The sequence below is a fragment of the Anolis carolinensis genome, chromosome 3 (assembly GCF_035594765.1).
Source record: "Anolis carolinensis isolate JA03-04 chromosome 3, rAnoCar3.1.pri, whole genome shotgun sequence".
NCBI classification, from domain to species: Eukaryota; Metazoa; Chordata; class Lepidosauria; order Squamata; family Dactyloidae; genus Anolis; species Anolis carolinensis.
The window spans coordinates 217,845,539-217,862,811 of record NC_085843.1 but is presented as its reverse complement, the minus strand read 5'-3'; positions in this window follow the sequence as shown (position 1 = coordinate 217,862,811).

Genomic DNA, 17,273 nt, shown 5'->3' with positions numbered 1-17,273 from the left:
GGGTCATGGGGAGTCTATTTTTCAAATTTGGTCCATATCCATGGCTGATGGGGTTAGCAGGAGTCTCAGGATGTGTGCAAGGGCACTGGAAATCCCATTGTCCATAGTCCATCCCCCCCCACCTCATCAGAACATAAAGTGTGTCATGGGTGATCTGTGTGCCAATTTTGGTTCATATCCATGGCTGATGGGGTTAGCAGTAATAGCTAGATGTGGGTGAAAGTACTGCAAATCCCATAATCCATACTCAATCCTCCCTCAAACCACTCCAGGGCATAAATGAGGTCACAGGGTGTCTGTGTGCCAAGTTTGGTCCGGGTCTGTCATTCATGGGGGTCGCAGTGATTTGTGGAAGTTAGAGCTAAAACAGGTGAAGGTACTGCAAATCCCATCATCCATGGTCCATCCTCCCCCAAACCTCATGGGGTGTCTGATGGGGTTAGCAGTAGTCTCCGTATGAGGATCAAAATACTGCAAATCCCATGGTCCATGGTCCATCATCCTCCAAGCCTCATCAGGATGGTGTATCATTGGGGAGGGGAGGGTGTCTGTGTCCCAAGTTTGGTCCAGATCCGTCATTGGTGGGGGTAGCAGCAGTCTGTGGAAGCAGGTGAAGGTACTGCAAATCCCATAATCTGTGGTCCATCCTCCCCCAAATCGCACCAGGAAATAAAATGTCTGTGTCCCAAGTTGGATTCTAGGTCCGTCATTCATGAGGATTACAGTAGTCTGGAGAAGATAAAATGACTGCAAATCCCATAATCCATGGTCCATCTTCCCCCAAAGCTCACCATTGGAAGTCTGTGTCCCAAGTTGGATTCAGGTCCATCATTTGTGGGGGTTCCAGTGGTTTCTAGTAGTGAGTGAAGGTATTGTAATGCCCATCGTCCATGGTACAACCTCTCCCAAATGTTACCAGGATGTAAAGTAAGTCATGGAGAGTCTCTGTGCCAAGATTTGTCAAGATCTGTCATTTGTGGGGGTAGCAGTGGTCTTTGGATGTGGATGAAGGTACTGCAAATCCGATCATCCATTGTCAATTCTCCGCCATACCACTGCAGGGCATAAAGTGGGTCATGGGGGGTTGTGTGCCAAGTTTGCTTTACGTCTGTCATTCTTGGAGGTCACAATACTCTCTGGAAGTCAGTGGAGTGACTGCAAATCCCATCATCTGTGCTCTATCCTCCCCAAAAACCTGGAGGACCAAAGATTGGGAACCACTGCTCTAGGTAGTAAACATTTTTACAGTTACCTGGGATAGTGTCACATTCCCCAGTGAGGCTTTGGAGGAGGAGTATTATTTATTTACAGTATTTAAATTCCACCCTTCTCACCCCGAAGGGGACTCAGGGCGGATCACAATGTACATATACATGACAAACATTCAATGCCATTAGACATACGACATACAGAGAGAGACACAGAGGCTATTTAACATTTTCCAGCTTCCGGCTTCATGAGGGTATGCTTTATTCCAGCCACAGGGAAAGCTGCTGCTTCATCATCCAATGTGACACAGAGTCCTTGATGGAGTACTTCCTCATTCTTCCACATGCACACTGCTGGACGGTTTTAATTAGCCTCCCTGCATAAGCAGTTCCTAAATTTTCCTACTTGACAGATTCAACTCTCTTTTGGGTTGCTTAGGTAAACAACGAGCTAGGCTATTTAATGGTTGGGCATTCAATCTGACCCAGGATGGTTTCGAACTCATGACTTCTCAGTCAGTAGTGATTTATTGCAGCTGGCTACTAACCTGCTGCACCACAGCCCAGTCTAATCACAGGGTTCCTGCTGTGATTGAGGAGACACATTTCCCCCTCTTGGTGCTGTTTTAGTATTTGATGATAGATGATGCAGTAAAACATCCCCCACTCTGAGCTTTTATACTGTGGGGGCAATTATGTGAACAGTGAGCCTTTCAAGTGCATTGTATAACAAGCTTAGAAAGGGAGTGGTAAAGAAAAACTAGAAAAAAATAGTTTGAAACCTGAAAGCACAAGTACCAAGATAGCTTTGTTCTCAGCCACATTATGGTTTAGGAAAAAAATAAAGAGATTTGACCTTTCACTCTAAATTTCCCTGTTCTTCTTTATCAGCACTTCAGAGAAACCAAAACTTTTTAAATAAAATGTGCCCTGTGCCTGGAACAACGAGGGGACATAGCTATGCAGAAGGACAATTAAATATAGAGACCTTTCTGTCTTTGTTGTATGTTGCTTTTGTTAATTTGATTGAATTTTTTTCACTAAATTTGTTTACCCACTTCCTTCTTCCCTGCTTTTCTATTATGATGCTGCTGCTAGGTTTTCTATTTGAACGTGCTCCCTTTCTTCTAAGATGAATGTGTTGACTCATCTTGCCATAGCTGCTTAAGTATGAAAAAACAAGCGATCCCTTGCAAGTTGCAAAACAAAAACAGCAGCAACATAAGCAGTGATATACGTAAATCTAAAACTCATCTTACACTCCCTTCCCTCTCAAGTGGCATGAACGTCTTTGAAAATTGGGGATATTATGCACATTTTACTGCTGAACACTCTAGGAAGGGTCAATCCTCAAGACAATTCCCTCCTTTATCTTCAAAAAGAACACATCACACCCAGCCTTTAATTAAAGTATTGTTTTCAAAAGCAGCATGTACATTCAATATAACTATCCATAAATCACAGCAGTTAAAATACAAGTAATTGAAATGAGAGAAATTCAGCATGACTTAGGAGTCTCAACATGACCTTGTAATTTCTTCTTGAAAATAGAGTGATAATGTGTGTACAATGTGATCCAAAAGAATTGTTGGGATCTATGAATGCTAGGGAGCTACTACTTTTCTAAATTTAGAATTGACACAACAAGGTTCGCTGCTATCAGAAACTAGTTGCTGATGCTGGGTCTGCTGCCGTATTACCTGGCCTTCTACATATAAAGAGGAGTACACTACACAATGTACTTTCACCCAGAGGAATAAGCATAATTGGCCTGTTAATGAACTGTAAACATGAACATAAAAGAAAATGCAACTCAGAATGGGTTACCCTTTCCTTTTGTGGCTGAGAAACACATTAGAAGAGATATAGTAGTCATGGGCGATTTCAACTATCCTGATATCTGCTGGAAAACAAACTCGGCCAAGAGTACAAAGTCCAACAAATTCCTCACTTGCCTTGCAGACAATCTTATGGTCCAGAAGGTAGAAGAGGCAACAAGGGGATCGGCTACTCTTGATCTAATCTTAACAAATGTGGAAGACCTGATCAATACAGTCGAAGTGGTCGGATCCTTAGGGGCAAGTGACCATGTGTTCCTGCAGTTTGCCATACAAAGGAAGGCTGAAACTAAGACAAGTCAAAAAGGCATTCTGGACTTTAAGAGAGCTAACTTCCAAAAAATGAAGGAATTACTGAGCAGCATTCCATGGACGCCAATATTAAAAGACAAGGGAGTTAAGGATGGATGGGAGTTTTTAAAAAGTGAAATACTCAAGGCGCAAATGCAAACAGTGCCAACAAAAAAAAAAAATAAGACAAGTGCGAAGAAGCCAGAATGGATGTCCAAAGAACTTCTAACCGAGCTAAGACTCAAAAGTGACATGCACAAGAAGTGGAAAAGGGGAGAAATCACCAAAGAAGAATTCAAATGTATAGCCAACTCCTGTAGGGAAAAGGTTCGCAAGGCTAAAGCGCAAAATGAGCTCAGGCTTGCCAGGGACATAAAAAACAACAAAAAGAGCTTTTTTGCTTACGTTGGTAGAAAAAGGAAGAACAAGGAGGTGATAGGGCCACTGCGAGGAGAAGATGGGGTGATGGTGACAAGGGACAGGGAAAAGGCAGAACTACTTAATGCCTTCTTTGCCTCGGTCTTCTCACAAAAAGAAAGCCATCTTCAACCTCAGCAACATGGAATGGATGAAGGATTGGGGGAAATCCAACCCCAAATAGGGAAACAAGTTGTCCAGGAACACCTGGCCTCTCTAAACGAATTCAAGTCCCCAGGGCCAGATCAGCTACATCCAAGAGTATTGAAGAAACTAGCGGAAGTCATTTCAGAACCACTGGCAATTATCTTCGAGAGTTCTTGGAGAACGGGAGAAGTCCCAGCAGATTGGAGGAGGGTGAATGTGGTGCCTATATTCAAGAAGGGAAAAAAGAACGACCCAAACAATTACCGTCCAGCCAGCTTCACGTCGATACCCGGCAAGATTCTGGAAAAGATCATTAAGGAAGTGGTCTGCAAACACTTAGAAACAAATGCGGTCATTGCTAATAGTCAACACGGATTTACCAAAAACAAGTCATGCCAGACTAATCTGATCTCTTTTTTCGATAGAGTTACGAGTTGGGTTGATACAGGGAATGCTGTGGATGTAGCGTACCTGGATTTCAGTAAGGCCTTCGACAAAGTCCCCCACGACCTTCTGGCAAACAAAATAGTAAAATGTGGGCTAGACAAAACTACGGTTAGGTGGATCTATAATTGGCTAAGCGAACGAACCCAAAAGGTGCTCACCAATGCGTCGTCTTCATCATGGAAAGAAGTGACAAGTGGAGTGCCGCAGGGCTCCGTCCTGGGCCTGGTTCTGTTCAACATCTTTATTAACGACTTAGACGAAGGGTTAGAAGTCACGATCATCAAGTTTGCAGACAACACCAAACTAGGAGGGATAGCCAACACTCCAGAAGACAGGAGCAGAATTCAAAACAATCTTGACAGACTAGAGAGATGGGCCGAAACTAACAAAATGAAGTTCAACAGGGAGCAAATGCAAGATACTTCACCTCGGCAGAAAAAATGGAATGCAAAGATACAGAATGGGGGACACCTGGCTTGACAGCAGTATGTGCGAAAAAGACCTTGGAGTCCTCGTGGACAACAAGTTAAACATGAGCCAACAATGTGATGTGGCAGCTAAAAAAGCCAACGGGATTCTGGCCTGCATAAATAGGGGTATAGCATCTAGATCCAGGGAAATCATGCTCCCCCTCTATTCTGCCTTGGTCAGACCACACCTGGAATACTGTGTCCAATTTTGGGCACTGCAGTTAAAGGGAGATGTTGACAAGCTGGAAAGCATGCAGAGGAGGGCGACTAAAATGATTAAGGGTCTAGAGGACAAGCCCTATGAGGAGCGGCTTAAAGAGCTGGGCATGTTTCGCCTGCAAAAGAGAAGGCTGAGAGGAGACATGATAGCCATGTATAAATATGTGAGGGGAAGTCATAGGGAGGAGGGAGCAAGCTTGTTTTCTGCTGCCCTGCAAACTAGGACACGGAACAATGGCTTCAAACTACAGGAGATTCCACCTGAACATCAGGAAGAACTTCCTCACTGTGACAGCTGTTCGACAGTGGAACTCTCTCCCCCAGGCTGTGGTGGAGGCTCTTTCTTTGGAGGCTTTTAAGCAGAGGCTGGATGGCCATCTGTCGGGGGTGCTTTGAATGCGATTTCCTGCTTCTTAGTGGGGGGTTGGACTAGATGGCCCATGAGGTCTCTTCCAACTCTACTATTCTATGATTCTATGATTCTACATGAAGGATGCCAAGGAAAGTCTACCCAATCCCTTTGGGCTGAATTCTACATGACAGGGAGATTGGATGAGAAGAAAGAGGAAAAGGAAAGGGAGAAGGAGAGGAGGATGAAGGAGGAGGAGGAGAAGGTAGCCTCCTTCACCTCCATATCTCTGTAGGCAAGTAATTTTCAAGCCAGTGAAGGCAGCTCTTCAGCAATCACCTCAATATGTATGTGTGCTTGGAATCATTGAGGACTCAGACTTGCATGATTTCCTCCTGATAACTTCCCTGATTCATGGACAATGAGAGCTGAGTGTTTCAGCAGCTTATATCTAACCTCTCCTGAGGTTAGGTTTATCTGGGTTTTCACTCAGTCTTCTCCCATTCCCATGGGAACTCAGCCAACAGCCACCTTCACTTTTTCTCCAGTGCTACCTGGATGGGGTCATTTTAATTTCAGGTAGGTATGCTTTGCTTGGTTCATAGATAATGCTTCAAATAGGAATGACATCAATTGGAGAGGCAGCCTAGGGATAAAAATAATATTTGAACAATATTTTAAATGGTTACAATTGTTCCCCTAGTGTGAGGGAACTCCAATAAAGACTCCTGGACTGATGAGAATTTTCATAGTTCAAGAGTTATCTTTTTAAAAATTCAATACTGTTCCAGTGTAGCATAAGTCACCAGTGGGGTTAGGTTCTGTTTGCATTATGCAGTCCCTATTCTGGATACCACTATAGTTCACAGTGTCTTGTCCACTGTTAAATGTGAGTATCTGAGAGCTCATTGTGGGATTTGAATGTGTACTGTGATGCAAATTAGTAAAAGCTTTGGGCCTTTATGGTCATTTGCTGGGGCCTCAGACCTTATTAGAAAATGAGCAGAAGACCAATGCAGATCTCATACACACTGTCTGATATCCATCAGTAAGTGACAACCATGTAGACCTCAGCTTCTTTCCATGTCTGCTAGATGTGATTGTCATCCACTGAAAATACTCCACACAATTTACACTTGCATATATTACTAATCCACAGTGGCACAGCGGATTAAACCGCTGAGCTGCTGAATTTGCTGACTGAAAGGTTGGTGGTTTGAATCTGGGATGTGGGGTAAGCTCTCACTGTTAGCCCCATCTTCAGCCAATCTAGCAGTTCAAAAATATGCAAATGTGAGTAGATCAATAGGTGGGAAGATAATGGTGCACCACACAGTCATGCCAGCCACATGACCTTGGAGATGTCTACAGACAATGCCGGCTCTTCAGCTTAGAAATGGAGATGAACACCAACCCTCAGAGTCAGACACGACTAGACTTAATGTCAGGGGAAAACCTTTACTTTTATTTATATTACTAACAGGCATAGAGTTTAAGATCAATCACTTTGGTCTCTGGTGTACCTTTCTCTGCTCAGCATTCTGTTTTCTGTACAAAGCTGAGAAACAGCTGCAGTACTGCTGTTTTGTTGCACATCTCCCTTCCCTTTTTTGCCTTTGGGCTGTAATGAGTCAAAAGGGCAGTTCAGTCACAGCACCCTCTTTGTGTGCATGTGAATCATGGTCACAGTTCTGACATTCTGCAGTGCCTCAATATACCTGGGCACAACACCATAGTCAGTAAAACAGTTGGAAATTATTGTGCTGCTTTGTGCTGCTAGTAGGCAGGTGAGATCCATGAAAAAATGGTTCTAAACTCAGTTCGAAAGTAGGGGGCACTGGCGCTTCATTTCTGAAGTCATTTCCAAATTTTGAAGCAAAAAAATGTGAAACTTTCCAAAAATTCAGAATATTCGTAATTAATTCGTTAATGGCGGATGTGCATGCACAATAGCAAAAAACAGCACTAGGAGAAATTTGGAGGACTCTCCCACCTCATTTTAAAGATATCCTGATCAAACTTGCTACAGTGGTAGATCACATTTACCACTACTAGCTTACCAAATTTCAGAACATTTCCCTTATCCTCTGATTTTCAGCAAGTTTTTATAACTTTTATGAAAAAAATTTTTTAATAATTTCAGAAATATGTTCCTGGTTTGAAAGTCTTATTTCCTGATTTGCATTCAGTGCTTTGAGGAGGCCAAGCAAACAAACAAACAAACCCAAAAGGGGGAGAGGGCTTGAACCCAAAAAAGGATTCAGCTATAACTTGGCCGGGTTCCCCAGACTTAGGGCACACAGCTAATTTGGTTTCTGTGAGTGATGGGACACGCAGTGCCTAGAGGAGGCCAAACAAAGAAACACACAAAGCAAGAGAGGGCCTTGCTGAACCCAAAAAAGGATTCAGCTATAACTTGGCCGGGGTCCCCAGACTTAGGGCACCCAGCTAATTTGGCTTCTGTGAGTAATGGGACACGTAGTGCCTAGAGGAGGCCAAACAAACAAACATAAAATAAGCCCTTTCCCCTATACCACCTACCCCCACTTTTTATTTAAAAAAAAACATTTCTTCTATTTGCTTAATTTTAAAATAAAATGCATAAGATATTTAAAAGCACCTTTGCCCTACCACCAAACCCTTTTTCTCCAAAAATAAACGTTTCTACTTTTACTTCTTTATTTTTGAATTTTAAAAGAAAAAACAACCCCCTTTCCCACCTCACCACACCCCAAAAAATGCCTTTTTTTTCTTTCTTAAGAATAGAGTTCTTTTTTCAATGGCTGTCCAGTGCCCAGTGCCTCTTCCAACAACAGAGGCCAGGCCAGGCAGGCAGTTAGTGAGTCACGCAGCCAAAGACCAGCCAGCAGCCAGCAGCAGAAAGCCAAGCCACCCTCTCCCCCTCCAACTCCTCAGCAGAATGAGCCTTGTGACTTGCAGCAGGCGCTTTTATGGGAGGACGTCCAACCCCCCCCCCCTTTGATGAACGTGCACAATGATTGGACAGGGAGGCAAGCCCAGGCTAGGCTGCTCTCCCTGAAAAACAAGTTTGGTTGCATCTAAACCTCATATATCCAATCATATTTACGAGCCCATTGAATAAATGGGCTCCAACACTTCAAAATCGCAATTTAAATACGATGCGCTAACACGCATCAGAACCCCAGTCATAAATCAGATTAAATACTATTTTAATCCAATTTACAACAATTCCAATTAATTTGTCCATGCCTAGCTGCTAGACTTACTGAGCTTAAAGAAATGATAGTTGTTGCACTGGGCTCCATGTGTATACTTGGTTGCTGTGACATTGAGATTCTGAGCCAAACAACTCATATGGAAAGAAGCAAGTTCCAGCATCTGTCTTTCTGAAGTTGGTTGCTACCAGGAAACCCATGTGGCTGTAAGTCAAAACTCCAGATTTCTCCCATATGGGCTGGATGGAAAGAGGGAGAGGGCACATGAAGCTGCCTTATGCTCAGTTGGCCTGGGTAGCCCAAAGAAAATTGAACTGGCAATGGCAATTCATGGTCTCAGAGAAGCCTCTGGTATTGCAGCGGGAGGTGTTTTTGGCCCCTTTCAATCCTTCTGAGAGCTCTTTTGCATTAGGAAAGTGCTGAACTGCGCCAAGTCTTTTCCTGTCTATAAGGCTTACTTGGGGGTGAGGGGTAAGGATATGATCAGCTTATTGCTTCCCTTTGTGTTTGTTTGTTGTGGGTTTTGTAAGCTCTGCATCCAGTGTTTTGCAGATTTTTATGATGTGCCTTCTTGTGGCCTTGTTCTGGGATTTTTGCAATATTTTCTCCTACAGTTTTGTGCTTGGCTTATAACTTTTTTGTTTGACCTTCTGGTGTCTTTTGGGGACTGATCTTGGACATGCCCCCCCCCTCCAAAAACTATCCATTGATTTCTTTATCTCACGATTTCATTTGTTTTCTGATTTCTATGCTTTCTATGTATTTTTAATTTTAGTTTAAAGGACACTAGGGTTTTGACTGGTTGAGGAGACTAAGGCTGTCTCAGTTCTATGACCCGGTCTGAAGACAGACTGTTACGGATATAGATAATCAATTTCTTCCAATAACACCTGAAGTTGTGAGGCGACCATACATTCCAGGACCTTGGCCAAAAAGAGGAGATTGGAAACTGGCCAAAAGTTGTTCAATGTTAAACAGGATGTGGCTTTTAATAAGACATGCTGCATTATCACAGGACGTCTACACCCAACACCACCGGAGAAATTATACTGCTTCACAGGTATTGCACCACCTGACATCTGCCGGGAAGTAGCAGGCAGTAATGAAAGGTTCAGGGCAGTGACATCTCCGGCCCATCCCCTGTTCAGATATCAGCCAGCACACCAATGCCTTAAATCAAGAGATAGTTTTTTTAGATCTACAGAGATAGTCGCAGGAAGACCTCAGCAAACAAGAATCCAAAAGTGGCAGGCTAAAACCCAGAACCTCAAGCCATGGCTGATACCAAATAAAAGACTCCCCCCTGGGCACAAAGAAGACTGGGCAACCTGGATGGCACTGAACAGACTGCGCTCCACGAGATGCATAGCCAGTTTTAAGAAATGGGGCCATAAAGTAGAGTCCACAACATGCGAGTGTGGAGAAGAGTAAACCACAGACCACCTACTACAATGCAGTCTGAGCTCTGCCACATGCACAATGGAGGACCTTCTTATAGCAACATCAGAGACACTCCAAGTGGCCAGCTACTGGTCAAAGGACATTTAGCATAATGCAATTTTTTAACTTTGTTTGTGTTTTTAAATACATTACAACTGTACCCTAGGTTTGCTTCTGATATGATAAATATAGAACAGTGATCTCACAGTGCACAGAGTGAAGATCAGAGCAGCCTAAATCAATTATGTGTTACAGAATCAAAAGAAATTAAGTAAGTCCTATGGTGGGTTAGACAGTAAAGCCAGGTTCCCAAATTAAAGTGCCAATGCATAATATTCCACACAGCGGTGTTAAGTGTCAACATTGTAGCAGCTTCACGCCCCAACATAATGTCTAATAATGGACAAAGACCAACCCTACCCCATCCTGATTTTAAGGGCTTTTTCTAGCAAATTTCCCAATTAACATCCTGCTATTCCCGAGTTTAAAAAGTGATGGTAAAGTCCCTGTCAAACTCTCAATTCCCTCCCACCACTTGTTCCAGTGATGAGAGAGAGGCGATGGAAGGCCTCTCTGGTCATAAAGAGAGTGATAAGGGTCCAGGGTGGTCACCCGCCAGTGACAACTGTGAGAGTTTACAGCAAGCAATGGTGTCCATCATCTCGTGGCCCCATTGGGGCCTTTAAGATTGTAGGGAAGCCCTTTAAAACACTGGGGTCTCAGAGATGATAAAGAGGTCCTCTGGAGCAGTTCCGAAGTGACACAAATCCAGTGATGAATTTGTGGCAGCCACGGGAGTCCACAGCAATGATGATGTCAGTCACCCCACATTTGGCATCCTGCAAAGGAGGTGGCAGCGACGGCAGCGATTGCGCCAGCAGGTGTCTGTTGATAGTACAGGCAATTGGGACTAATAGGAAACAGCCAGCACCAGTAGCAGAAATGATCCAAGCTGCCAGGGCAACAGTGGCAAAAGGGAGCAAGCTGGCGTACCAGCACTCCAGCAGGCCTACAACAATGGCAACAGTAGCGAAAGGACAGTGAGGATAGCTTACAACAGTGGAAGTCAATCCGGCCTTGGTGGTGAACGGCTATGAACAAATGGGACAGGTGGGGCGGCAAGATGTAAGTCGGCCTGTAGCAGGTTCCAGGTAAGTGTCAGAGGTGGAATGGAGAAACTGCAGATGTTAATGGGAAGTGCCAGGCCATGGTGGCATGGTGGCGGCAGCACTCAATCCCTTTTCTTCTCCTGATCTATTTCTTCTCCTTTCATATCTAGACCACACCAACCCGGCCCCCGAAGGCATTTTCTAACACCCCAGGCAGCCAAATCTGGGTGATCAGGCTGAAGGAGAGGCTCAGGAGGGAGGATTAATTCAAATTTCCAATTTTCCTCCAGGATCATTCCAAAGGTTCCTGTTACCTCAGCTGCATCTTGCTTTGTTTCATGAGAAATATTTCTCATAAAAACATTTCATTTTTTAAAATGATTTTTTGCTTATTTTACATAGAGGATTATGTTTTCGTGACACACCTTCACACTGCAACTGACACACTAATATGTTGTGAGGCACAGTTTGGAAAGCTTTGTTCTATCCAAAGCTAGTGGTAGCACTGAATTTGAAATATTGATGTTAGCTGAAAAAATCTATAGTCTATTAAAGATCAGGACTTGAAAGAATAATCAAAATCTGAAGGACGAAAGATTATCTATAAATACGATGAAACATTTCAATAAATTGGTTTACTGGTATTTGACATTAATGACATATACTTAGTAGGATTTATATAAAAAATAAGTGCTGTGGTGGCAACAATTCTAACACAGATGTGTATTATAGTTTTTGGATATGTCCCCAAATTGGAACACATTGGGTATCATGTGCTCTTTGTAATCAGTCATAAAGGAAGAAAAACAATCCACCCTGTTTGTTGAAAGACAGTGAGATGCTGTATATATGGTGAAACATTCAGTTTGCGAGAGCAGCGAGTAATAATAATAATAATAATAATAATAATAATAATAATAATAAACTTTATTTATACCCCGCCACCATCTCCCCAACGGGCACTCGGGGCGGCTTACATGGGGCCATGCCTAGGACAATACAATATAGCAAAATATAAAAACAACATATCATAATACAATTAAACAATACAATAAATAATCATGTACAGTACAACACAAAATCAAAAAAGCAATATAACAGGGCGGGCTGCATGAATACTCAGTTAAAACTTGGGGTGAGAAAAAGATAAGAATAAAAACCACGGGGAACAGGGACATAAGATAGAAAAACAGTCTAGAGGATAGATGTTGGGGGGAGTAACAAAAGAAGTGTATAACAGTTACTCTCCGAAAGCACACCAGAAGAGCCATGTTTTTAAATCTTTCCTAAAGGCTAAAAGAGTACTACAAACTGCTCCATAAACAGTTGGTTTGTCAACTACCAAAACAGTGTAATTTACAAGACAGGAGAAATATGTGTTCTTTTGTAAGATTACAAAACTTTTGTGACGGAAATCAACACGTTTATGTGTGAACACGTTTGCTTCTGGTTACATTTGTTCTCATTTTAAATTGAATTTTAGCATATTGTGAAGAAGTTATATTTTGTTTCATTTTAATTTTTTTTAAAGATTTTCTTAAAGAAAATGAGACTGTTGTGAGCCTGTGCCTCTAAATAAATGTCAGAATTTAAAAAAAAAAACACACAATTTAAGTCTTCTTGAAATTCAGCACTTTCAAATGGGGCTGCTACGGGGAGAATGTTGCTAGTTATAAGAATCCTTGCTAGTATGAGAAGAAGATAACATTTTGTTTGTATATGATCAACAGGAACCGCATCATTAGAAACTAAGTGAGGAGACAAAAATTCACTTGTTTTACATTCATGAATCTAATCGCTATTAAAGCTCCAATAAGTAAATTTACCCAGTTTGCTGCTCAGTCCCTCCCACCCATACATCTATGATTCATTTCATTATAGAGCTACTTCCCAGGCCTCATGTTGTGACTGTACTCTAACCTTGGATTAAAATATGTGAGAAATTAATTTCATTAATAATACAGTATAATTTCTGTATCAATGGGAAATACATTCCAAGACTCCTGTAGATACTTGAGACCCATGGGGTAATTTGAGATAGCATGGGAGAAAGAATTTATACACTCACTCAGATTTTACAAGGAATTTATAGTCTCGGCAGGATTTTTTTCTGTTCACAAATGTAAAATAAACTCACCTGATGTGCATTTCTGGGACTAATACACAGATACCACAATTATCCTTCAGTTTTCACCATTCTTCAAATTTTGTGTTAAGAAATATGGATTCAAAACATAAAAATACACAAGTTATGGTAAAATGCTCGCCTAGTATTTTTAAATACATTGACTAGAATCCTACTTTAGGTATAAGATCAAGTATAGGTCTGTGTGATCAATGAAAAAAGTGTTTCAATACTCATTACTAAATTAGGGGGTGGGGAGGGAATCATTTCTAAAGAATTTCCGAAATTGGATGGGGTCCATATAATGAGGTATTTTTTTTTTTACTTTTTGTTAAGTAATTGTGTCGATGGGGAAACTTCAGGGTCTCCTTTCTCCCTCATTGTTAGAGCTATAAATATGAAACCTGCTACGTGTATAGAACACATAGAATTTTCAGTGCAATGACACAAGATAATGGGATCCTTCCAAGTTTCAGAAAGATTTGCACACCTACTGATTGGCACACAACACAACATATATGACACAAAACACAAAATAACCCACAGAACTTCAATTTAGGGATTTCCTCCCAGTTCAGCACAGATTTACTTATTAATATCAGTCCTCATTGCAGATTCAATAATTTAATGGAACTTTGGCTGCTGCTACAGACGGACATTGGGGATGCGAACAGAAGTCTGGAAACATAATTTAGGGCAGGGCCTTTTGAATTCTCTGCCAAAGGGGTCCTTGCTTTCCCAAACTACATTTCCCAGAATTCTATGTTCTCTCAGTCTTCTTCCAAGCATGCTCAATTCATTTAAAGAGGAATGGCAGCCTTTTTGGCTTCACCTGTGATGCCCCATGGGCCTCGGAGTTCTGACCCCAGCGCCATCATGGATCATGATGATGGAAACATGGGGTTTTTGCCGTCTCAGCAAGAGACGGAGCCATTCCAGATGCCTGTTGTGGATAATTCTTGCCAAGAACTCATTAAAACAGACCTTGAACAGATTCTTCCCAGCGCTTCCCCCCCCTTTGCGAGAAGTGAGTTTTATCAGGCGAGCCGTTTCCAAAGAGAACATACGAGGAGAAGTGAAAGATTAGCAGCCAGACAGGGCGTTAATTAGCTAAGTTTCTCTTGGGAGCTTTCAGGGAGGAACGCACCTGGATGAAGATGTGTTTCGCTTCTCTTTCCCTTGGGAAAGGAAGCTCTGGACACCTGCTCTGCAGGGAGATTAAAGTTCTTTAAAAGTTCCCCGCACTGGTGAGACCATTGCGGAGTCAACAGATCAGCTTAAGGATTAACTTCGGTTCCAGCCTAGTGTGGACTGCGTTTAAGTCTGCAACCTCCAGTTCCTTTGTGTCTTGCCTTGCCGTGTTCCGTGACCCATCTTGTCGTGTTTCCCAGCCTTGCATCTCATGCCAAGTATCCAGCCTTGTCTCCAGCTCCCTGCCTTGGACTCACGTAAAACTTCAGTAAAACTTTTGGATGTTTTTCCCCACTCTAACTGCTTGGAGGTAGAGTGTGTTTCGGTATTGGGATTACAACTTTGAACTCTAATACATTTGAGTTCAATATACTGGGCAAACTATTTCTGGACTATATTTGACCTTTCCTGAAAGGTCTATTGCTGAACTATATTCTCTGCTTGTTTTTATTCTACTATAATATTTCCTTAATAAAGATATTAGATTGTTATTGGCCTCCGTGTGTTGGTTCTTAGTGCTCCGCTGCCAGGGCGTGACATCACCTCACTTGCTTGCATTGAAAATGAAACTGACTTTGGGAGGCTTCCAAGGTTTACATAATGTAAATGAAAATCATTGGGTGATTATTTGATTCTTAAGTTTTTGCATTGAGTGAAAAGAGTCACAGTTGTGGCAATAATAATACAACCATACCTAATAGTAGTAGTAATAATTATTATTATTATCATTATTGACACAACAACATAGTATGACACAGCAAACAAGATAGATATGCTGGATTTCGTATCACAAAATCACAAGTCAAACACTTCCCAAGCATTTAGGACTGTGTGATGTTGTAAAGAAGTGTTTTATTTTGATTTATGGATGACATGTTTGCTTGATTTTGTTTTAGAAGTCATGTTTGGCTATGTTTAAAATGGGTATTAGAGTTGATAATATGTAGGGGAAGGTAGCCATCTTAGCATTCTAAGGCAGGTTACCATAACAACGGGGGCGGAGCCAATCGCTGTTTGAAGGAAAAAGGAGGGAATGTTTTAAAAAAAACCCAGTCAGTCAGTGAGAGTCTGTAATGGTGAAATTACAGTGAGGACTGATTCTCAAGTGGAGGATCAGGGTGGCTCAAATGAGGGAATTTGAGTCAATTCTGAAATAAGGTGACTTATTTTAGGCAGTCTGTGATTTTTAGTCACAGGGAACATTCTGGTTTCAGGTTAAGGAAACCAGGGAGGCAGACCTCTGTTAGGCCAGACTAAGCAAGTTAGGTGACTTGTTTAGGGTTATTTATAGAGGCTGTGGATTAGGGGAAGTTAATCCCAGTGGATCCAAGAGGATCAGGTTCTAGTTAGTTTTGGAGAAAGAAGTATTTTGAAAGTTGTAACACCTCACATCTATTTGTAACCGTTAATCTAAGTGCCTCAAAGAAGTTATTGAACCACTAAGCTCTGTACACGAAATAAACTTGTTTTGATTTTTAATCCATCTAAGTCTCTGTCACACTCATATTCTAAGTTAAGCAACGTCACCTTCTGAAGTAAATAAATAAAGCTTTAAAAGAATAAGTATCCTCTGCCTGACATCTCCTCCATTTGGTGGCAGCAGTTATAAAAAAAGCATCATCCAGACATCTTTACACTTTGGTGGCAAGGGTGGGATAAAAAGATTCCTTCCCTGCCTCACACGCCTTTACAATTGGTGGCAGCGGTGGGATCAAAAGGATTCCTCCCTGTCACACCTGTACAGATGTATTGTTCATTTGTATTTAGATTCTGTAGCCCACTTGTCGACGGATGTCCAGGATCGGCAGCATCCACCGTGGTCCTTTTTATCCTGGGCGATGACCGAGCCAGTATAGACTTGGTTTTGGTTTGATTCTCCATAATGCTAATGGGTTAGGTGCTCTTAGTTCCACTCCTCAGCTGAGACCTCTCTGGTTTGGTTGGACCTGCCGGTAGTTACACTACCGCCAGCACAGCTCTCATCGTCCTTGGAACAGTTAAGTCCCACCACCACCACCACGACAAGGTAGCACCTATTGGGGGGGGATTATTATTATTATTATTATTATTATTATTATTATTATTATTTCTTACCCACCTCTCCTTGTAGTTCAAGGTGGGTGACAACATAGCTAAAATGCATAAACATCTTAAAACATTTTCAACTAAGTCGTGATTGTGAATATGAAAGCATTACAGATGAATAAATCTGGTTAGTATAACTAAGTATCTAACTATAACTAAGTATGATGAAATAGCTAAGTAGCTGATACAGGATTGCCCACCCATCAATGAAATAATGAAACCAGACAACTGTGTTGGGATAAATATGCACAACTTTATTAAATTGTTACCTATTTGAACTTTCTTCATGAACTTCAACCAGCTAAAAGTGGGGGTTTGAAATTGATGATGTGTAAGCAGAGGCAGTGGCCATCCCAGACCCATTTCTCAGCTGACATTGGGCGAGACATCTGGGTTCCCCTCATAACTCACCATGAGTCATAACCAGGGCAACCACTTATAGAAGCTAGTATTCAAACCCCAAGTTGAGAAACTTCAGGGATTAGAAATACCCTGCAGCCCCAAGGCCATTTCTGTTCAACCCCACCTCGGTTGGGGAACTCTCTAGTGGAGGTTCCCATTCCTGGTCTTCACCAAAATAGGTGCCTTAGGTACACTCTGAATTGTAAATTGTATCCTCTTATTCTGGCACAGATTAGGAGCAAGTATCCACTTTGTCCTTATCCCCCACCGAGCCTACTAAAACTGGTCTAATACTGTCTTGCAGATCATGAAGAAACTGGGAATTGCCCTCAACAAAA